Source organism: Adiantum capillus-veneris, chromosome 3, assembly GCF_014529385.1.
Source record: "Adiantum capillus-veneris isolate H3 chromosome 3, ASM1452938v2, whole genome shotgun sequence".
In the NCBI taxonomy this organism is placed as follows: Eukaryota; Viridiplantae; Streptophyta; class Polypodiopsida; order Polypodiales; family Pteridaceae; genus Adiantum; species Adiantum capillus-veneris.
In genome coordinates, this window is record NC_140933.1 from 118,501,796 (window position 1) to 118,511,573 (window position 9,778).

Below are 9,778 nucleotides of genomic sequence, written 5' to 3' on the forward strand. Positions count from 1 at the left end.
TCTGCTCACACCTCCTGGACATGTAGAGGGATCTCATGGAACTCAAGCAGGCACATCTGCCTTAGCCATCTTTGTGCTTCATCAAATGTGACTCTTTATGGTGCAAGTTTTATCACCCTATGGCCATGGCAATAGTGAAATATGTGAAGGAACGTGTGTACAGAGCAAAGAAAGCTGTGCAAAAAGTGGTGGCACAAAAGATCAAAGTGCAAACCATAAAAAGACTAAATGTTCAAGCTTGTGTACAAAAGGATATTTTCATAGCTGCATGCACTTGCTAAATTTGAATGTTGAGTGTTTTGAGATCCACCAATAAGATTCCAGCACCTTGTTTCATAAAAATGAGCATGTGGGCCATCATCACTGAGATATGGCTCATTTATTGTATAGTCTTGGTGGGCAATTAAAATCATTATAGAATCCAAGGCAATCATTATTAAATTATCATTTGGGACCAATACCATCAACCGGCAAAAGATTCAAAGTTTGAGCTAAAAACTAGGAGACTTTCAAGTTTGCCCTTATTTTCAATGGTTAGGGAAAATGTATTTTTCTAGCCATAAACAAATGGACAAAGAAAAGAAACAAACAATGATGACCACCGCCTCTATCATCACCATGGATGGCCATAGCATGGTTTGCCATTCAAGCAATAGCATGCATTATACACATGATTAAGCTTTTAACAAAATCGGAGACCAGCAAGGCCACTATACCCATGAAACTAGGCAGTTTGAAAAACCCATGCCACTTTTCCATCAAAAATTACAGATGGACATTGTCTAATTTGGCAGCACCACAAAAGAGTAAGTTTTAAGCACTCTTACAACACAAGGAGCTTTGGATGACCTACCATATGGCAAAAAATATATAATTGCTAGATATATTACTAGTTTCAATACACACATCTAGCAAAAGTGCAAACTAGTAAGCGTGAGAATACTCCTAGATGTTTCAAGTAGTAATTTTCTTACCATATAGTAAGTTGAGTAGCTATATGGTAAGATAATTGCTAGATGAATCAAGAGAGAAATCTCACTTACTAGTTTGAGATGTGTTATGAAACTAGCAATATATCTAGCAACTCAAATATATGAAATAGTAATTCATCTAGTAACTTCAAAGCAAGAAGTAGTAATCCATGTAGCAACTACAATATCCAACTAGTAAGTCAATTAGTAAATAATTGCTAGATGAATCAAGAGAATTCAAGATCACTTGTCAATTTCATATATGAAGTTAATTGAGAGTGCTCATCTAAACATAAAGCATATTAGTCATTTGACCTCAAGCTAATACACATTGGAAATCAACAACCATTGAGAATGTCCATTTAGATACAATACTTAATCATCATTACACAAATGAACGTCTTTTAAAGTTAAAACACCTAGCTTTGCAAAATCGATATGCACTACTCCTTGAACTATGAGCCATGCCACTAAGTCCTCACACATTGTTGAGGAAGTAGTGTCATTCACTTTCCTGCCAAAGAATGAATGTGTCTTCTTCAAAGCACAGTAAGTGGGCTTGATCAATTGGTAGATCTCTTCCACTTTTTGAGTATGAAGCCACTTCATTAGAATGACTTCTTTGTCTCTAGTAGACAATGTTCTTGCCTACAAAAAAAAAATGATGCAAGTGTAAGATTCTAAAATGCTATATCTTTCTCATGTTTAAGAAACTAATGCAAGCAAGACTTCATATGATCTAAAACACACCTTGGTTTCCATAAGAGACTTCTCTCCACCATCTTCTCTTAAGGGCTCCTATACCATTGAAGTAATAAAGTTATTTATGAGCAATCAAAGACTATTCTTAAATGAAATCCTAAGTAATTACCTTTTTTTTTATGTTTTGCCACCTTGGAAGCTTTGTCTTTTTCTTCTAACAAATCTTTTAACTTACTTGTAACCTTTTAAAAATAAAAATGACTCAATAACTTAAAATGCTAAGAAGAGCATCACACTAACCCTAAGTAAGATAATAAGAAAATGTAGTATACCTTTCTCTTTCGATTGCTTTTCCTAGAGTTCGCATCCATATCATCCGCAGCACAAGACTCGCTTATATTTTTATCCTTCATTTTCTCACGAATAAAAATAAATAAAGACACTACATAACAAAAATATAGCATGAATCTCATCAAAAGATAAATTTTTTACAATCAAACCTTTTTCGTCACATTATCACCATTGCCATCCCCCTTCATGATCTATATGTGTCTCTTTTCCTTGTAATGAGACTTTCGAGCTTTCATCTCTTATAAAATGTTGATACTCCTATACAATTGTAAAGAAAACATGATCTTCACACACACACACATAGAGAGAAAGAGAGAGAGATTGATTGATTAACGAACCTCATAAGCACTTTTTGGATCATCTTCTTCCATCCATGACATATCAGGAATGTACACATCCTCATCTTTCTACATTCACAAAAAAGAAACATAAATAAAGTAAACATAATACTACCTCATAGCAAGCATAAATAATTTAAATGTCATAGCACAAAAGAACCTACACGATTTGATATATCATCAGCTTTATCATCGATAACAAACTTCGTCACTTGCTCATCAACATGAGAATTCTCAATCTGAAAGAAGTTTAATGTGAATAACATGGAATAAATCAAATAAAAGCCCTGTCATAAAAGAATATGTACTGACCATTGCATGAAGCTCTCCTTCTTGATCATCTTTCTCATCCTTGTGCTCAATTGTTATATTATCATCATCCATACATAAGACCTATAATTCTAAATATTATTAAATAAACTTGCAAAGATGTCAAAACAAATATAGGCTCAACATAAATTACTGTACCATGGAGTTGGTTGAGCAAAGTGTCTCTTGGCTTGTCTTTTTTCTGCTCCACTTACGTTTTGCCGCTAAAGACTTGATACACCATGTGTATAAATCTTCCTCCTTCCATGGATAAGCCACACCATCTATTGTGATGGCCTTGAGCGTTGCTATATTCTCTTTAATGATCCTCAAAACTACATTCTTTCGCTCATTGTTGTTACGAAGATCGCCAATGGCTTCTCCTTTAGCAAACCACTTTCTCACCTCTCCATAATTGACATATAATACTCTATATTGCTCAGGATGCTGTTTTAAGAGAAAATCTCGACCATACAACTTATTTTTCTCTCTCAATTTTGGTGGTGGTGGCCTAAAAATCTGATCATACACAACAGGATCATATCTAGGTGGATCACTGATTGCAGCGGTGCTAGAGGGATCCGAAGTTACCCTCTTATTTCCAGAATAATTTGCTCTCCACACATTGAGAGTTTTAATCGCCTCTTCACTAGATCCTCCTAGTAGCTGCTGTAACAATGATTGTGGGCAACTCATACTTGCTCTGACAAAGTAACAAAATCATATTTACGATACAATATTTATAAATTTAAATCAGATAACTGAAACAAAACAACATAAAATCAATTTTAAAGAGTTTTCAATCAAAATTCTTACACATCACAAAAGAGAGAAAGTTTTTGTGTAGAATCAACTTTGAAGAGAATCCTGAATAAAATAGTAGATACAAATGCTTATACATCATGGAGATCGCCACATAATAGGTATCCATTGTTCAAGCACACCAGGTTTTGTAACTTTTTTTTGTCTTATCACAGTCCAATTTTTAATTAGAATATGACAGCTATCCCAACTTCTCCAATGATCTTCTTCTGTGTGAATCGTCCACGTATTTCTTTGATGTACATCAGGCTTCAAGATGGCAAGTCTTGCCAATTTTTCCTCAGGATTTGATTCCCTTACCACAGCATGTTGAAAGACTTTTTCAAGTCCACTATTCATAGAAACTCTCACTATATCTTGTTCCTCTAACCGTAAAGGAACATTCCCACATTGTCCTTCCATAAGCAATCTATCTCTGTGCTTCAAGTCCTTCACTTCATAGGCAATGAGCTTTTGGCTTTTAGGTAGTGACATTGGTATGAATTTATGAAGAAGAGAGTAAATAGGTTGGATACAATCCCATGTAAAGGGCATTGGTGTCTTCTCAAGGACACTCATTCCTGTGATTGCATCAATGAGTAACCTTTCAGAGTCATCATCACCTACGATGCATTGTCTATAGTATCTTCCTCCAAAGAAAAGCATAGACTTCCCATTGAACTGCATTGAGAAAAGAGAGGTGATACAAGCCTTCCAATGTCCACGTTTATCTAACATACTATTTGTATCATCAGCTCTCACTACCACATGGCAGCCAACTTTATATATTTCTCCTCTGTATAATACCTTTTCGTATATCTTTAAATCTGCAATTGGAAAGCTCTCTTCCATATTCCAAAACCTCTTTAAAAATATGGACTCCTCAGTTGATGGCTCTCGATAGATGCACCTTTTCCTTGATATACAAATTCCCTTCAAAAGAAGACAATCAATACAAGGTGCACTATGGCCATATTTCAAGAGAGCATTCCACGGGGATCTTGCCTTGGCCACTGATGAAACAACTAAGAGCCCATCCATATGATGTGCAAAACACTCATGCAATTGACCTTCATTACATGGGACATTGCAATATCCACTCATTGAGGAATGTAGATCTCTCAAGAATCTTTGATCAGGTAAGAGACCATCGTTGTCAGAGCGGACAGCTTGAAAAACTTTAGTGAAAAACTTCCTCAAATAGAATTGGACGAATGATGCCTCGTCGCTGAGATTATTGGTCTTGATGGTGCTATAGATCTTCACAAGATGCTCGAATACGTAGCACCAATAACGATCATGTAGCCCATGCCGAATTATATCGTCAAGAAGCTCACCATTACCTACAATCAAAATGGCAATAAATAGTTATACTCACACACATAACAAAACCAAGTAACTCTCAAAAATGAGAGAAATATATATACCGGCGATATGCTCTAAAGGCGATGAATTAGCCCCAAATGCCTCTTCCCTTCGAACTCTCCAAGATTGCAGTAGTATCTTCATAATTCTAATATCCTCCATGGACCAACCATGATCTCTACTGTAGTTATAAAAGCTATGAGCTATATCAACCAAGAGAGTTCCCAAAACATGCATTTCTGGCGAAATACCATTTACAGTCTTTAAGATATATGGAAGGCACCATTGAATAAACTTTTGATTCTCTTCAGCTTTGAAGCACTCAAAGTAGTTGCTGGGAGAGTTTGGCCACCTTCCGTAGCGGATAGTGTTGGGCACATCCTTTGTAAGTGAAGACACTGCTGAATCAATCTCTTTCTTAAGAGCGTTGTTAGAGCTCTCAAATAACTGAGCAATATATTTCTTGAAGACGTTTAATGCTAAAGTGTGCATAACATCATACACACAATCAAGAGATATATCAAATCCATACAAGTCAGAGAGCCTCCAAAGTATGGACTTGCCTGATAGGCCTGCTTGTTTCCATGCAGCTTCCTTCTCTGCTTGTGTGCAGCAACGCTTGGCCTCTTCCAAGGCAGATTTCATCTCCTCAAATGTTCGCTGTGGTGGTGGATATCTTGCCTGGTAGTGATTTCCATCATAGGCATATCGTCCATCAGGCCTGGTGGCATCTCTTACCAAAGTTGCATGAGCTTTATCACGCCGACAAAACTCTTGTCCTCCATTCTTGAGTAGACCTATTTTGCACTGAGCCGGATGGTTGCCAGTAACCATCATGAGCAGTGCACGTATCTTGCAAGACTTGGAAAACCCTTGTGGATTGTCAAAAATCCTCTCTAGTGGATACTCATATAATACATCTATCCCATCCAAAAATAAGCTTTCAAGTTCATCCACCAATGGAGTTAGGAATGTTCCAAATACATCTCCTGAACTTTTTATAATCTTTTTGCAATTTTGTGGAATAAACAAAACTGGTAAAACATCTATGGAAGAACTACATCCAACATTAAGAAGCGATATTTCCACAACACCACAACTCTTTGGGGTCGTCTTTGACGTTTGAAATCCGTCCCAATGTAGTAAAATTGCTATATTGCGAGGATCACCCTAACCAAATGATGACATATATTACACATGAGCTGAATGCAAAAGGAACCTCAAAAAGAGAAGTCAAACTCACCACTTCAATTTTCTTGGGACATTTGATGTCCTGGAAGCACTCAATGCAGATAAAGTTATATACTTCATTCATAGCATCCCATCCGATTTGTAGTGTTGCATGGTGTTCAAAGACTGGAAATGTGGTGTAGCACTTTTTACATGCTGAATTTGAGCAAACCACAGGCAGTTCATATGATGTACTTGGATTCCAGAAGTCCTTCAATTCTTGAAACTTTGTTCCATCCCAAAAATCAATGATTCTCTGTTCATTGTTGAGTGCAGATGCGTTGTCCCATCTATGTTTGTGACGCCATAGATTTAGCAACTCATGACAGTAGGTACTACTCTTCTTCAGAAGCTGTAACTGAGGACCGATCGGAATATAATCAAAATAAAGCATAGACTTTCTTGTCTTTTTGCAAATCGGACACTTCTCGCAACACTTGGAGCAATCCCTCTTAAACTTCCTAGAAGAGGATCCAGCATTGCATACACATCTTGGAATTTCTCCTACATAGTTATCCTCTATGCTTGGTTGAAGAAGCTGTGGTGGATGTTTTACTCCTAGATTTCCTGTGTAGATACGATAGCGCCGAGAATTAACCATTCCAAGGCCTTTAAGCATGGTTTGCATTTGATCCCAACATGCTGGAACTTGAATACCCCCAAGGTCACCATCCCATGTAGATGGAAGTTGGACTAGCATTTTAGCCAAACTTCTTTTGAAAGAATTGTGAGTGACTCTTGGCCCCCCAAAGTCGCCAAAGAGCAAGCGTAACATTTTATCTTGAACACCAATTGGTAGTCGATGCTCATCCCACAAACTTTGAAGCTCTACTACTCTCTCCACTAACTCCATAAACGAAGTAGAGGACTCATCCTCCTGACTCTCATGGATGTCCATGTGATCCTCATCATTAACTAGCTCCTCCTCACAAGGTAGCTCCAAAGAGGTAAGAGTGGCTTCTACGTCTGGTTGTGCATTAGATATAAGATCCATGTCACCAACTTCAGATAGATTTGATAGGCCAAAAGTTTTTCTAAAGCTCTCATATTTACGTCTGAGATCTTGATGTCGATAGTAAGTAGACAAGTGCACTTGACGACCTCCTCCACAATACAACTTGCAAGTGCATTGGATGCTCCGATCAAGCTTCTCAACACTCCTTACTTCTCTCTCAACGCTCCTTACTCCTCTCTCAATTTGGGAAGAGGATGCCTCTAGAGTTGAAGGCGTTGCTTCGATGATGGGAGCATGATTTGATGGAGCTGTATCATGAGAGCTGGGCTCCAATTGGACTCTTCTTCTTTTATTTACTGAGGGATGAAGCTTTCCTAGGGAGTCTTGTTGTCGATGTTGATAAAAAGTTCTCTTGGTCACCAAAGCCCAACCACTAGAAGAATGTCTACATAAATAATTTCAAGAGCATTTCCAAGACAAAGTTGAACTCATAGCTGTTAAAAAAAGCAGGTTGACACGCAAAAATAAAGAGTTGATAAGGGTAACACTACAAGAAAACTAAAATCAATTAAAGTCCTCCATTCTAACCAAGGGATACAAAAAGCATGGTTCACCCCCAGGGAAGAGTGGTGGAAGAACACATGTAACAATTTTTCTTGCAGGTAAGAGGCTCAACAAAAGGTAGAATCTATATTGCAGAACATCGTGAGAAATACTTTGGGTTCCAAGATAGGAAATCTTATAGTAATCTACAAGAGACAAATCTTTCTTCACTAACAGCATTCCTAAATTTAAATACCAGGAAGTAGTGTCATCAATATAGATAGTTGTTACATGTGTTTCTCGGCCTTTCTTGCCAAATAAAAAGTACGATCTCTCTGGCCATGGTGCATAAGAGACCCCATGTTTCAATAAGCCCTTACAAATGTTCTGGAAAATATGGCATCGAGCATCGCGAGTAAGAACACAAGATGGAGCCATTGAATGGACTTTGAATGATGCGCAAGGAACCTAGCCAAAACTTACATAAGAACAAATATCTCTCTCCTTCTCTCTATCTCTCTCATGCATACCATCTTGATAGAAGCAACCACAATTTACAAAAACAAACAAAGAGTATCTTAACCTGATACTGAAGCCTAGGGTAATGATGGATCTAAAGTGCTATGATGAATTTAAACGGCCCAATTTCCTACTCCTCAAGGCCTTTAATTAGCCTCTACCTCGGTTTAGTGTAATCCCACCCACAACTTTTTAAAGCTACGTCGAACCTTTATATTAGAAGATGAGAAAACTTACAAAATTTAGAGAAATTAAGTACAAAGTTGACCCCACCCTAACCGTCCAGATCCCTTGACTCTTGACAGAGAAGGCCTAAGTGCCATAAGCAGAAATGAAATATAATGCTTTACTTTATGAGGAAAAGCGACATAAGCTAAATGAAATGCTTTCAAATGAATTTTTACACCATGGTCTAGGGATTACTTTGATGGCATTACCGACCACCTGTTTGGCTTTTCTCTCCCCCTATTTCTTGATTTAGCCCCATTGTACATATGCTGTTTTTTTCGTTGGGAGAGTCTCCCATCATGTTTGTTGTAGCCCTCTCTTAAAGAGGTGGTTGTAGCCCTATGGGCAGTTTCGGTAACTATTAGCAGGATCTTTTTCTCCAAAAAAAAAGCTTTGAAATGAAATATAATGCTTTACTTTATGTGGAAAAGCGACATAAGCTAAATGAAATGCTTTGAAATGAATTTTTACACCATGGTCTAGGGATTACTTTGATGGCATTACCGACCACCTGTGTGGTTTTTCCCTCCCCCCCTTTCTTGATTTAGCCCCATTGTACATATGCTGGTTTTTTCATTGGGAGAGTCTCCCATCATGTTTGTTGTAGCCATCTCTTAAAGAGGTGGTTGTAGCCCTATGGGCAATTTTAGTAACTAATAGAAGGATCTTTTTCTCGGAAAAAAAATCTTTGAAATGAAATATAATGCTTTACTTTATGTGGAAAAGCGACATAAGCTAAATGAAATGCTTTGAAATGAATTTTTACACCATGGTCTAGGGATTTCTTTGATGGCATTACCGACCACCTGTGTGATTTTTCCCTCCCCCCCTTTCTTGATTTAGCCCCATTGTACATATGCTGGTTTTTTCATTGGGAGAGTCTCCCATCATGTTTGTTGTAGCCATCTCTTAAAGAGGTGGTTGTAGCCCTATGGGCAATTTTAGTAACTAATAGAAGGATCTTTTTCTCGAAAAAAAAAGCTTTGAAATGAAAAGCTTTACCTGCTGATAATCGAATATATTAGGCCATTGCAGCACTGCTCGAAAAGCCTTGAAGAGGAGGTTCGAGAGATCACTGTTGTGTCACAAAAGAATATCAAGCCTAGCTCAGTTATATATTTATTTGAAAGTATTGCAAGAGTCACGTCTTAATTTGTGGGTCTTATATATTACACCTAGAAATGCTTCATATGTAATTAGCCGCCTTAACACATTAATTCAAAGGGCTTCAGAGCACCCCATTTATAATGTCAAAACAAGTAAAAGCATGCCATTCTTATAGACATCCACATGAAGAACGTTCCTTGCCTACCAGATTTGGCCTTATCTTTTAATACTGTTTAGAGCCTTTGCAAAAGTACTCTCAAGAAGGTATTGACCTGCTTATAATAGCGCTGGCAAGGACGACGTGGCAGCTGAATTTCAAAGCGGCAACGGCGCAGTACTGCAACAGGCCGAGCTTGAAT

General features: G+C 37.7%; 1 pseudogene; it reads right to left on the reverse strand.

The window, feature by feature from the left end:
* Nucleotides 1-1,346: 1,346 nt before the first annotated feature.
* Nucleotides 1,347-6,461, reverse strand: LOC147461580 (uncharacterized; annotated as a pseudogene).
* Between the last annotated feature and the right edge of the window lie 3,317 nt (nt 6,462-9,778).